This window comes from Cyprinodon tularosa, unplaced genomic scaffold (assembly GCF_016077235.1).
Source record: "Cyprinodon tularosa strain WSP-4 unplaced genomic scaffold, ASM1607723v1 ctg399, whole genome shotgun sequence".
In the NCBI taxonomy this organism is placed as follows: Eukaryota; Metazoa; Chordata; class Actinopteri; order Cyprinodontiformes; family Cyprinodontidae; genus Cyprinodon; species Cyprinodon tularosa.
Window position 1 is genome coordinate 460,717 of NW_024039117.1, and position 12,637 is coordinate 473,353.

The 12,637-nt window shown below is 41.9% G+C and overlaps 1 protein-coding gene across 6 annotated transcripts in view; it reads left to right on the forward strand.

Annotated features, from left to right (window-relative positions):
• The window catches only part of arhgap32b (Rho GTPase activating protein 32b), a 137,715-nt gene that overhangs the window by 70,808 nt on the left and 54,270 nt on the right, over window positions 1-12,637 (forward strand). Inside the window, exon 1 of one of the 6 annotated variants that reach the window (XM_038297845.1) lies at window positions 1,822-2,508. The exons of the other annotated variants lie outside the window; for them this stretch is intronic. The gene's annotated coding sequence lies outside the window, so the exon portion shown is untranslated. Of the gene's footprint in view, window positions 1-1,821; window positions 2,509-12,637 lie in introns of those variants that run through there. 6 annotated transcript variants of the gene reach the window in all.

A 12,637-nucleotide genomic window follows, 5' to 3' on the forward strand; every position in this document is an offset into this window, starting at 1 on the left:
GGCCACACAGAGAAGAGAAGTTAATTAACAGCTGTTACAGTGGTAGCCATTCAAAATGTCCCCACTTTCCTTGATGGGTCCTTGGTTGGTCCCCTTCAATTCCTTTTTAAACATCAATCTTTGTACTAAAATATTCTTTCTGTCATGATTTGTGGACATTACGATATAAAGAGAAGCGCCATCTCCTGGTCAGACCCTGTAATTCAGTAAAAGGGTGAGACAGAGTAAAAAATATACAGGAGGGGGTCACTGTAGTGGCTGGAAGTTGGCAGCCATTCGGGGCCATTTTGAATGGCTGCTACTTTTTCACACTGACAATAGCAGGTTAAGGCGTGTTTTTCAAACTTGGGTCGACCCGCTAATAATCGACATTTAGCTCCCTTCCTATTGGCTAAAACTGGTATAACCCCTCACTGGCAGCAGCGTAGTCTCCGTCCCCTCGCCGCTGCATGTCTGCTGACATCATCACACTGGGTTAGCGTTGTTAATGTAATGAGTGCGACAGAAATCAGGAAAGTAAACAATGGAGAGCAACATGGAAGGAAGCCAGGTTGTAGGCATTGTGCTTAGTTGTTTCTCTCTATTATCTATCTGAATCCCTCTCACCAGAGCTGCTCCATGTTTATCGAATGTAAACAGAGTTGATTCTTCTTGTTAGATCAGAAGCTACTGGCGCAGTGTGTTGACGTCCGTAAGTTGCGTTTATTGGTATCATGTAATTTAGCGGGTCTGCAGCATCTGGTGTTCCCGCAGCATGCCGATCAGAGCCGAGATGATTTTGTCGCAGGCTTGCCGAGTCGTTTGACCGGGATAGAACAACGATCAACGCGTCAGCGAGCTGTTCCCACTAACACTAAAAGCCCGTTGTTCTCTGGTTTAAACGGGTTTTACGGCTCCTGGGAAAGGGGTGCGTTACGCCCACTATTGGTGAGTATGTTCGAAGTGGGCCTGAAATGTAGAACGTGTAAGTGTGGGATTTCCCAAAGGCTGCTAAAACACCTGCTTTGGATGTGATCAAGCAATAAATGGCAGTTATTAGGGGCTATCAGTCCCATAGAATGCCTCCAGACTGCGCCTCCTCTACCTTCTAGTAGGCTGATAATGTGCAATTTATCGTTGATAATAGTGGCTTCAGCCATGTCTAAAAATGTAAGTTTCTCTTTGTCTACTTTATACTTTTTATCTACTTTATGGATGGATACCCTGTATCTGGATGCATGACTGTATCTGGATGCATGGATCTAATTGGTGACTGGGGCTGAAACCCTACAACTGAAGGGTTCAATGAGCCGGGTTCTGAGTTCTGCTCAGATCATCATATGGACCATGTAGACCCCTCAGGTCTTCAGAGAGCTGCTGACCAGCCTTTATAGAACCAGAACCACCACCAGCTCCAGAACAAAGTCCCTGGAGACCAGAACCTGTTGGTTCCTTTAAATGCAGAATAAAATCTTTGTTTTTTGATCAGAAAATCTGAAATGTTTGAAATATCATTTGTATTTTTCTGATGCTCACTTTGGTTTCCTGTGATTTGGACCGGTACCAGCCTTTATACGTTATTTGTTAAACATGTTGAAATAGTTTCCTGCAGTATTTCTTACTCCATAAGCAACCAAACCTTCTGTATCTGTTAGGAGGCACTGATCTGTCAGCCTCTCAGTGGAGGTTTGTTCCAGGACCGTCAGGATCCAGCTTGAAATGTTCTACCAAACCGTTCTTGTCTGTTTTGCTCTTCCTGCTGCTGTAGTTCTGGCTGAAGGGCTCTTGCTTACTGTGATCTCCTTTGTGATTGGCTGAGTTGCTGGACTGGAGCAGAAAGAAGTTGAGGTCATATTTTCTGCGGATTTTTGTCCCGGGGTTGTTTTCTGCAGCAGCTGCTTCTCCTGGAGTCTGGTTGCCTGAGTTATTTCCGTGTTTGAGGCGGTATCTGGATGAGCTCTGGGCTTTCCTGCTCTTGGATAGTCCTGCACATGTGGAAGGGCAGAAAGTAAAAGCTGCTCCTGCCTCTTTTTGCCGTCTCTCCCTCCATCATTGTCTTTGTCCTGGTAACACGCCAACCAGAGAGGGGGAGGGGAGGGGTTAGCCTGCATGTCAGACGGGGAGAAAGAGAAAAAGCGAGTGAATTGCATGTGGCTGAGGGACACGGAGAGCAGCCGCTCCAGTCAGCTGAAGGAAAACAGCCTCTTTGGGTTTTTATTCTGGGCTGTGGGTAACCTCTCCTTCGTGCGGGACGCCAGCGAGTGAGAGAAGGTGCAAAAAAATGCAGCTGGGGTGTCACAACAGTGGGATGGAAAAGAGGGGAAAGGGGAGCAGATGAAAGCTGTCCCACTGAGACAACCAGGGCCATCGGACTCTAACTAAACGTGTTGCTGTCTCTGAATCGCCCAGAGACGAGCATTGGAGGGAGACCCGGTGGTACCGGTACTGGACACAGGTGTGGAAGGATCCAGCTGACTGGGAAAGTGTTTGCTTTGAGAGGAGGAAGGACTCAGACAGACTGGACCGGCTGTAAGTGTGGAAAGTGTTTCTGTATTTAACCTTTAGGTTTAATGCAGAAGGTTCTGGTCCTGCAGGAACCGGAGCTCTGATATGATGGTGGGAGGCTGATCCACTTCCTTTGTTGACATCAGGATGATGCTGAAAGACGGACCTTTAGAAACGACTCAGCTTTAATCTGTCCGAGCTGCTCTTCTTCATCATTTACCTGCTTTGGTCTTTATTTCTACTTCATCTCACCATTTTCGTTTTTCGTTAAAAGAAACAAGGAGGACCTTTGTTCGTAACGCCAGAAACTCTATGGATGATCTAAGTTGATCTGTTTTTAAACTGCAATAATCCAGAGCAGCTGATTCTGAGATTAGCTAAGCTAGGAGTTAACGTTTTATCTGTTTAGTACTTATGAAGCAACTGGTCCAAAAGGCTTTATATTAGCAAAAGTTTAGACAAAAAGTCTTTAGTTGGACACAACAAAATCATGACAATGACAAAAAATAAATAAAAGTTAACATAAAACTAACAGAAAAAAAAATTACTTTCTTTTGTAAATAACATTACAAGTTTTCCTCTATAGCTCATAATACTCATTATCATAGAACAATCCTTAAAAATACTGAATAATAATAATACACTATATAAATATATTCAATCAATTTCAATTCAGTTTATTTCATAGCTTCAATTCACATCATGTCACCTCAAGGCACTTTCCAGTTCACCAGATCATCCAGTCAGATTGATACAAAGTTTTCTATCTAAGGAAAACCAGCTGATAGCATCGACTCATTGACTCTTCGCTTGTAGCGACAGTGGAGAGGAAAAACTCCCTTTGAACAGGAAGAAACCTCCAGCAGAACCAGGCTCAGTGTGAGCGGCCATCTGCTGAGGCCCACTGGGGTTCAAGGAGACAGAAGCAGACATAGAAAAAGAAGCATAGATACAAAAAGCAACTGTCAACCAGCTCCACAGGCGGCCCCGTCCAGGAAACACACAGCCAGGCAGACGAGCTACGAGCCAGCTCCCATGTCAGAGGATGAAGAGAGCACATCCAGTTAGTCACAGTCAGAGAAACAGGACTACACTGGAAAACAGGCCAAGCTCCAACATCTAAAATATAGATTTGTAAAACATAATGTTATAGTATATTGATATAATATTTGAGGTTTATAATATTATTTATTTTCACAATAAATAACTTTCCATATATCTCATCCTGTTTGAGTTTAGTTTAAACAGCTTTTAATCTGAATAAATCTGTTTAATCTAACTGAAAGGTAGTTTTAGAATTAGTTTTGGTCTGATAAGATTTGGAGAGTTCTCACTGCAGAAGGATGACATGTTGAAGGAAGATCATGAATCTCCTGTGGAGACTGGCAGTGGGCGGAAAGATCCTCCATGGAACAGGAAAACCAAAAAGTGATTCAGATCTAAAATGTTTTTGAAATGATATAAACATCAGGCAGCTCATTTATGATGACATGATTTAAAGCCTGCTCTCCATTTAGCTAAACTCCCATCCATGCCCTGTTATACACATTCCTAGTAAATGCAATGATGTAGCTGGTTTGGGGGATGCGATGAGGGCTGGCAATGAGCCACAGGCGGCTACTGGTCAGGTGCAGCAACAGGTCCTCCATCCTCTCCCCTAATCCGCCTCCGTATGACTGGTACCTGGGCAACTCTACGGCGGTGAATGCGGAGCGGACCAAGCTTAACTTGTAGAAGGAGAAAAAGCAGCAGTTTCCCTCTTTTCAAAGCCACTTGGTGAGGATTGACAGTGAGGTTTGGGAGTGTTTACCTGGAGGTGGACACAGGTGATATGTCCCCTGCACTTTTTTCATCCATTTTGGTCCCCTGTGTCCAATGTTCCACTACAGTACGCAGAAAATTGAGCACTAGGACCAAGCAGGTCGAACTGAAGCGCACTTCCTTGAGTTTAGACCACCAACAAGCTCCTGATTGGACCTCCATCTTTTCTGCGCTGTCACTCCCTCCTGAGAAGCTCACTTTGCAAACATCTGATATGCCTCTCAATCTGATCTGTGAAAGGTGCTGGAGAAGGAAGTAGGTCTGCAAAAGACGACCGTTGGTGAGGGAATCTGCTGCTGTAAATGAGTAATATCAGCTGTATTAATTTATACAAATCTTTGAATTGGTCTCATGTTTGTTTGTGTGTTTGGTTGTTAGGCTCTCAGCCAAGAGGTCTGAAAACAGACACATAAGAGACTTCTTTAAAAATGTGAGTTGCATTCGTAGATCCGTGTGACATAGAACCCTCCTGAAACACCTTCACTGGCTCCATAAAGCAGCAGATCCGCTTCAAGATCTTCATCCTCACTATAAAGCTTTCAATAACCTTGTAAAGTATATTTGTTTTATTAAAAGTGCCGATGCATCAAATGTATTACTGTTATATATTATCATCAAAAAAGGAAAAACAAATCTAATTAATGAATGTGATTTTATATAACCAAGCTCATTATAAATATAAAACTATATGTTTTTAATTGATATGATTTGTTGCTCCACATGTTGTCCAGTTGTTCATTTCATGCTTCCATAGATTCGGTCAGGAGAGGAACAAACAGAAGAATTCCTGGAAAACACGTTTAATTTTTATATAGTAGTTATATTAAAAAATACAAATGATTAAATAACTAAAGTGGTTGTATTTGCTGAAACCGATTTAACCATGAAAGTAGTTTTTAGACAAAGTTTAAAATAATGAATCTTCTCTATATCTTTCTTTAAAGGATAACTTCTGTAGGCTTCAGTATAGCTAAAAGCTTGAAAATCTAAATAAGTCAGCCCTGAATATTTATTTCATTATTCATTTTCTCAAATAATCACAATGAAGAAGCCAGATGCTCAAAATGAAAAACTATATATAATAGTGTAATTTAGCTGTTAGATGTTGGTTATTAAAATGCATTCAGGATGTAAGACACAACATGAGCCAGTAACTGTTTTTATATATTGCCAGCAAGAATTTAAAATTGCTTTCTCCACTGCTCTTCATTTCATCCAAGAGTGACAATAATTTCTTTCCAAAGTTTTGTCTCTATACAGCAGACTTTATGTATTGAAGGATTCAGCTTCAAACGTTGTGCCAGAATGTTTAATAAAGATATTTTTCCTGATTAAATTCCAAGATTGCCCTGGATTCCTAAACCCCCAATGTTCCCAGGTCCAGGAAATGCCCCTTCCAAAAACATTTAAAAAAAAGCAACATTGGCAGACATCTTAAGGATGGAGAGACCCTATCTTGAACTAAAATACTCCAGCATTTCTAGTAGACTGACACTAAAAGGAGGATAAACAGATGGGCTGCTGGATCATCCATTGTTCCTTCTAAACATATTGTTTCTCTCTTCTCCCTCACGTGATTTTAAAACCCCTCACTGCCGTCTGGTCCCTTTGCACCTCCACTGACATTTACACTTTTGCTCAATGCATTGCTGATTCTTTTAAGTTCCATGAAATGCAAAAAAAAAAAGGGGGTGGGGCTTCGGTCTGGCCACCATAAAGGCCTGATTGGTGCAGCAATGGTTGTGTTTCTGGAAGGTTCTTCTATCTCCACATAGAAACGCTGGAGCTCTGACCATGGGTTACTTGTTCCCTTTTCCTGATACTTCTCCTGTCATAGGTCAGGTTAGACAGGTGGCCAGCTCCACCAAGAGTGCTGGTTGGTTCCCACCTTCTTCCATCGACCCATGATGGAGGCCACTGGGAACTTCAGAGGGGTACATGTCTGTGGGCGTCCCCTGTATCTGTGCCTTGAGACCAGATGCTCAAACGCTCATGATGCGCTGCTTCAGCTGCTCAGACGCGCTGCGCCTGCTGCTCAAAACGTGTTTTTCAATCATGGGTCGATCCGCTAACTATCGGCATTTGGCTCCATTCCCATTGGCAAAGAAGCTGGTCTAACCCCTCGCTGTCCGCTGCATGGCCTCTGATGATGTCACCAGTACAAAAGAAATAAGGGAAGTAAACAACGGAGGGCAAGCAGAGTTTTTTTGTTGTTGTTAGATCAGACACGACTGGCGCAATCTTGTGATGTACGTTTCTTGCGTTCAATGGTATCACATAAATTAGCGGGACGACACGGCTGTTCCCACTGTATGCTGTTTAGAGCCGAGCCGTTATAACCCGGGTCGACAAGGTTCAGTGACTGTTTCCACTGTCACTACCAGCCGATACTTTGCCGGTTTGAACAGGTTTTTTGGCCAGTGGGAAAGGGGTATAGGATTGCCAAGATGGCAGCTGCATGCCATCCTTTGTAATTTAGGTATTTCAAGGTATACATGGGACTAAAAGAGCCACTCTGATATTTTGCTTCTGAGCAGCTAAACCGCCCCACACCTGCTGCCATCACCAAACGGGGTGTTTCTGTAGTTAATTTAGGCCGCCATCTTGGTAGTTCAGAATGTCTAGTAGTGCCTAACTTTAAGAATCAGAAAGCTGATGATCTATAAACTATTTGTCAACGATTGGTGGTGAGGTTGCTTGAGGACCCAAATATACACGAGTGAAGCAGAGATGAGTTCTGATACATTTAATTGGTAACTGAGCCAGACATCCAAAAAGCAAAAAAATACAAAATATAAGGAACCAAAAACCTTCAGGGGAAAACTTACGTATGGAGCCAGAGAAGAGGAAAGAACAATCAACAACAACAAGGAACCAGCACTGAGTGACTGCAGAGGTGGAGTTTTTAAGGGGAACAGAACAAAGGATTGACTAATGAGCTGGATATGAAGCAGGTGTGGGTGGCACTAACCAGAAGGAAGCCAAGAGGAAAGGAAACAAGCACTAGGGGGCAGTAGAGACTAACTAAAGACTGCTTAAATATAATGGAAAATAAACCAAAGAACAAAACAGAACAACTGATAACAGGGAAGAAAAAACGTAGTCAAAAATGGCGAGAACCATAACACTATTAGATTGTTTAGTTATAATACTATGTGTATACAAAATGACAATAAAGGTTGTTTAAGTCTGGATAGAGCATATTGACTGATGAAAAAGTTTTTTTGTCTTCATTGCAAAATGTTTACTTATTTTTTATAATCTTGGTATAATTCCTGCTCTAAGTGGGTCGCTCTGTCAGCTAACAGCATATTTTACACTCTCTATACTCCAGTTAACGATTGATCACAAGTATGTTAGTTGATGATCACTTCAATAATCGATTATTTCCAATTAATTGTTTCACCCCCTACTATAATCTTAACTTTTTTTTGGTCTTTTTACTTATATTTTATGATTTGTAGTTAAAAACTGGTCTGTATTGGTTTCTACTCCTATGTATCAGCACAATAAGTTGCCTTTGGCAGAGAGACAACCACTGAAGGACATGGTTGTTTTCTAAAGACTCTGTTCACTGTTTTCACAACAGACTGCTGTCTGCGACTGAGGGTTGCTAGAATGGAGCACATAAGCATGAATGTTTCCTTTCCTTACAGTGGCTGCAACCCCCACCCCTTAGTCCTAAACCTAAACTCAAGTCAAAGAAGAGAACTTTACCATATGGAGACCAGCTGAATGTCCCCATATATACCTGTAAGTCCCCTCAATGTAGGATATTTTACAAACTTTCCCCAGATTGTAGGTAAAACAGACCATGCAAAGAATAAATGTACAGTACAGTAGACTATACTACAGGTGCTGGTCATAAAATTAGAATATCATGAAAAAGTAGATTGATTTCAGTAATTCCATTTAAAAAGTGAAACTTGTATATTATATTCATACATTACATACAAACTCATATATTTCAGATGTTTATTTTGTTTAATTTTGATGATTACAAATGACAACAAATGAAAATCTCAAATTCATCATATCAGAAAATTAGAATATTACTGAAGACCAATAAAAACAAAGGATTTATAGAAATGTTGGCCAACTGAAAAGTATGAACATGAAAAGTATGAGCATGTACAGCACTCAGTATTTAGTTGGGCCTCCTTTGGCCTGTATTACTGCAGCAATGCGGCGTGGCATGGAGTCGATCAGTCTGTGGCACTGCTCAGGTGTTGATAGCCCAGGTTGCTCTAATAGTGGCTTTTAGCTCTTCTGAATTGTTGGGTCTGGTGTATTGCATCTTCTTCTTCACAATACCCCATAGATTTTCTATGGGGTTAAGGTCAGGAGAGTTTGCTGGCCAATTAAGAACAGGGATACCATGGTCCTTCAACCAGGTACTGGTAGCTTTGGCACTGTGTGCAGGTGCCAAGTCCTGTTGGAAAATGAAATCTGCATCTCCAAAAAGTTGGTCAGCTGCAGGAAGCATGAAGTGCTCTAAAACTTCCTGGTATGTGGCTGCGTTGACCCTGGACCTCAGAAAACACAATGGACCAACACCAGCAGATGACATGGCACCCCAAACCATCACTGACTGTGGAAACTTTACACTGGACTTCAAGCAACGTGGATGAAGTGCCTCTCTTCTTTTCCTCCAGACTCTGGGACCTTGATTTCCAAAGGAAATGCAAAATTTACTTTCATCAGAGAACATGACTTTGGACCACTCACCAGCAGTCCAGTCCTGTTTCTCTTTAGACGCTTCTGACGCTGTCTGTGGTTCAAGAGTGGCTTGACACAAGGAATGCGACAGCAGAAACCCATGTCTTTCATACGTCTGTGTGTGGTGGTTCTTGAAGCACTCACTCCAGCTGCAGTCCACTCTTTGTGAATCTCCCCCACATTTTTGAAGGGGTTTTGTTTCACAATCCTCTCCAGGGTGCGGTTATCTCTCTTGCTTGTACACTTTTTTCGACCACATCTTTTCCTTCCCTTCGCCTCTCTATTAATGTGCTTGGACACTGAGCTCTGTGAACAGCCAGCCTCTTTAGCGATGACCTTTTGTGTCTTGCCCTCCTTGTGCAAGGTGTCGATGGTCGTCTTTTGGACAACTGTCAAGTCAGCAGTCTTCCCCATGATTGTGTAGCCTATAGAACTAGACTGAAAGACCATTTAAAGGCTTTTGCAGGTGGTTTGAGTTAATTAGCTGATTAGAGTGTGGCACCAGGGGCCATCAATTTTGAACCTTTTCACAATATTCTAATTTTCTGATATGATGAATTTGAGATTTTCATTTGTTGTCATTTGTAATCATCAAAATTAAACAAAATAAACATCTGAAATATATGAGTTTGTATGTAATGTATGAATATAATATACAAGTTTCACTTTTTAAATGGAATTACTGAAATCAATCTACTTTTTCATGATATTCTAATTTTATGACCAGCACCTGTATATGCATAGTCAATGGACTGCGTTTAGATGCTGCTTTTTGCGTCTCACTGGCCACTCGGGATTCATAAAAATAAAATAAAAGTACCAAAGAGTCGGCATCCACTAGCACAGAGGTTTCCATCTCAATCCTCTGTCTAGTTTTAGGTATTTCCTGCCTCAACACACTAAATTCAATAAATGGGTCTTTAACTGACCTCTGCAGCCTCTGCTAAGAATTTGGTGCAGTCATTTGAGAGTGGGTCAAGAGGACATGGTTTAGGAGACACCTGCACTAACAGACTAGAGGCCAACATGAGGTCCAGTTTGCTGCCAAGAGCCTCGGACCAAAGAGCAGAGAAGCTGGAATCAAGCTTCCAGGTTTCCTGTTGTCCACAATTACCCTGATAAATGTTTAATGATCGTCTTGATTGGGCCCTTTTCTATTACATTACTTATTATAGCTGAAAACATTGCGTTAATTTATCTTCTGCAGCTTGACCCACCTGACTTTTTATCGACAACATCTGGACAAAGAAGTTTCTTGTCTTAACTTAAGGGTATCTGATTACTGGCAGAGCGTAGCTATTTATTGCCCAAACTTATTCTTACCATTGAGCTGGCCTTTTAGGTCTCGTTGGAGGTATTTGACCGTAGCCGCTCTCCTTGTTACCTCTTCAATGTTGCCATTTGCTTGTGGGATTCCAAGGTACTTGTAGCTGTCTTCAGTGTCTGCTATTGTTCCTTCTGGGGGTGAGACCCCCTCTGTGTGGACTACTTTTCCTCTCTTAGTTACCATCCGACCACACTTCTCCAGTCCGAATGATATCCTGATGTCTGTGCTGAAGATCCAGTTGGTATGGATCAGTGAGTCAATGTCTCGCTCATTCTTAGCGTAAAGCTTGATGTCATCCACGTAAAGGAGGAGACAGATGGTGGCCACGTTCCTGAGTCGGTACCCGTAGCCAGTCTTGTTGATTATTGGGCTGGGGGGGTTCAGACCTATGCAGTACAGCAGTGGGGACAGTGCAACTGCTTGGTATATGCTACATTTGATGGAGATGTGTGCAGGTGTCTTACCATTGGCCTCAAGGGTCCACAACCTCCTTGAGTTTGCAATGAATGTTCTTAGAGTCCTGTTGATGATGTATAGCTCCAAGCATTCAATGATCCAAGTGTGTGGCATTGAGTCGTAGGCAGTGATTAGGTTAGGGTTTCATGTTCTGCAGTCTTGAGCAACTGTTCTATCTACCAGGAGTTGGTAGATAGAACAGGTATTTTTACCAATTCCCCTCTGAGCTGTGCTCATGTATTGATCCATGTGCCCGCTTATCTTAGCCGCTATAATCCTGGACATGAGCTTCCATGTTGTGGAGAGGTGGGTTATGGGCCAATAGTTGGATGGGACTGTAACCTTTGAGGAATATATATATATATATGCATATGTGTGTGTTTATATATATATATATATATATATTAGTGCTGTCAAAATTATCGCGTTATTAACGCGTTAACGCGAGGCCATTTTAACGGCGATAATTTTTTTAACGTGAGATTAACGCTATGTGGTTTTATGGTACAATTTTCCAAGTACATCCCGCTGCAGCCTGCGAGAAGGCGGGGCTATTTTCCCCCAGTCTATGCATTTCTCATAGGCTTCGAGAGCGGAGCTCCTCAAGGAAAAAAGACGCTCATACACTGGGTGGTGCTAGTGCCTTTTCTTTAAGCCCCACCACCAACAAACAAGTTGAGTGTCTGGTAACTAGTAGCAACCTGAAATATGCTGAGAAAACAGATTACTGAGGTGAAATGGAATCTGCTACGGCACTCCTGCTGTCTGTGTACGCCACAGGTCAGTATCGTGGGTGGGTGTGTCTGTGTGTGGGTGAGTGGGTGTGTGTGTGTTCTCATTTTTGTTAAGAGGCTGAAAAGTAACTTTCTAGAGCATAGACTACCTCCATCTAGTGATGTCGGTCTATTGATTTTGATGTATTGATTGAAAATTGTTCATTATTATCTTGGTTAATTAACATCTAATGTTAACTGTACTACATTTTATAGCAGTAGGGTAAAATGCTTGTCTTTGTTCAAAAGACTGTATTAACTGTAAAGACTGTCTTTTACATCAGCCTGTTTTCAGGGCCTTTTTTTTGGCTACATATTTGTTATTTTTTGCTACATGCCTCCCCATCTTCTTGCCATATGTTTCTATGGCATAAATCAGTGTCTGTGACCTGTTCTCATTTAAAAAAAAGAACATTGGCACAAACCTAGCCTGTATGTATTTTTTTGTATGTCATCGAGAGTATTTAAATGATTTTCAATCAGGAAAAAAATGTGCGATTAAAATGCGATTAATCGCGAGTTAACTTAGGCATTGATGCGATTAATCGCGATTAAAAAAATTTAATCGATTGACAGCACTAATATATATATATTAGGGTTGGAACGGTTCACAAAATCCACGGTTCGGTTCAGTTCACGGTTTCTTAGTTACGGTTTTTGGTTCGGTTTGGTATATGTTGATTGTTACCCCGAAATCCCATAAAAATTAATGAATTGTAATTATTTTTAATGATCCACGGAAACCCTGGATCATTTCCGCATGTTTTGCTGCTTTGAATTTAATCATCTGGCGCATGCTCTCTACCATCTCCAAGGAACTCAGAGCAGAGCGGACGGGAGCCACAGGGGAGGCTGTAGGCTTTGCTTTGTGCAGGTGGTCTGGAGCGGAGCGCTGATGGAGTATGTGGGATTTCGGGGTTAGCATGACATGTTGGTCGTGTTGCTGTTAGCATAAACAAAACGTGTTGCACAATGCTTGCACACTGTTGCACTTTTATCCACAACTTTCTTTCCGCCGTCATCGTAGGTCACTCTAAATGCAAAGTGGTCCCATACA